Here is a 669-nt window from a genome sequence, read left to right as displayed (position 1 = left end):
GCTTCCGGGTTAAAGTTCCGTCACCGATTTCAGAATAAAAACAAAATAACAAAAGCTCATTTAACAAATGAGAACTCAAATATCATCACTAAAAACTCTATAATCATTAAAAGCACAAAATATTACCACAAAAATACAATAATATCATTTTTTTTTAATTTTTTTAAAATTTTAAATTAATTTTTAAATAATTTTTTTTTATTTTAACTTTTTGCTTTTTATCCTCTACAATTTGTGAGTTTCTTCTCAGGAATTATGAGTTTTCCCGTCAGTATGTGATTCTCTTCTTTTTAATTGTTTCTAATGTGAACATGTGAATCTTATTGTGCATTTATTTTAATTTTTAAAACAAAATTGTGATTTGTTCTTGTAGATTTAACTTTTGCTTAACTTAAGCTGTATAAGAATAAATACAGTACACAACTGTACAGAATAGAACTATATATATATATATATATATATATATATATATATATATATATATATATATATAGTTCTATTCTGTACAGTTGTGTACTGTATTTATTCTTATTGTATTCTAATTTTTGCCTCATAACTTTTGCACTGTCCACTTCCTGCTGTGACAAAACAAATTTCCCACGTGTGGGACTAATAAAGGTTATCTTATCTTATCTTATCTTATCTTATATGTATATATATATATACATA

Source organism: Astatotilapia calliptera, chromosome 19 (genome assembly GCF_964374335.1).
Source record: "Astatotilapia calliptera chromosome 19, fAstCal68.1, whole genome shotgun sequence".
Lineage (NCBI taxonomy): Eukaryota > Metazoa > Chordata > Actinopteri > Cichliformes > Cichlidae > Astatotilapia > Astatotilapia calliptera.
Note: the sequence above shows the minus strand (reverse complement) of the source record.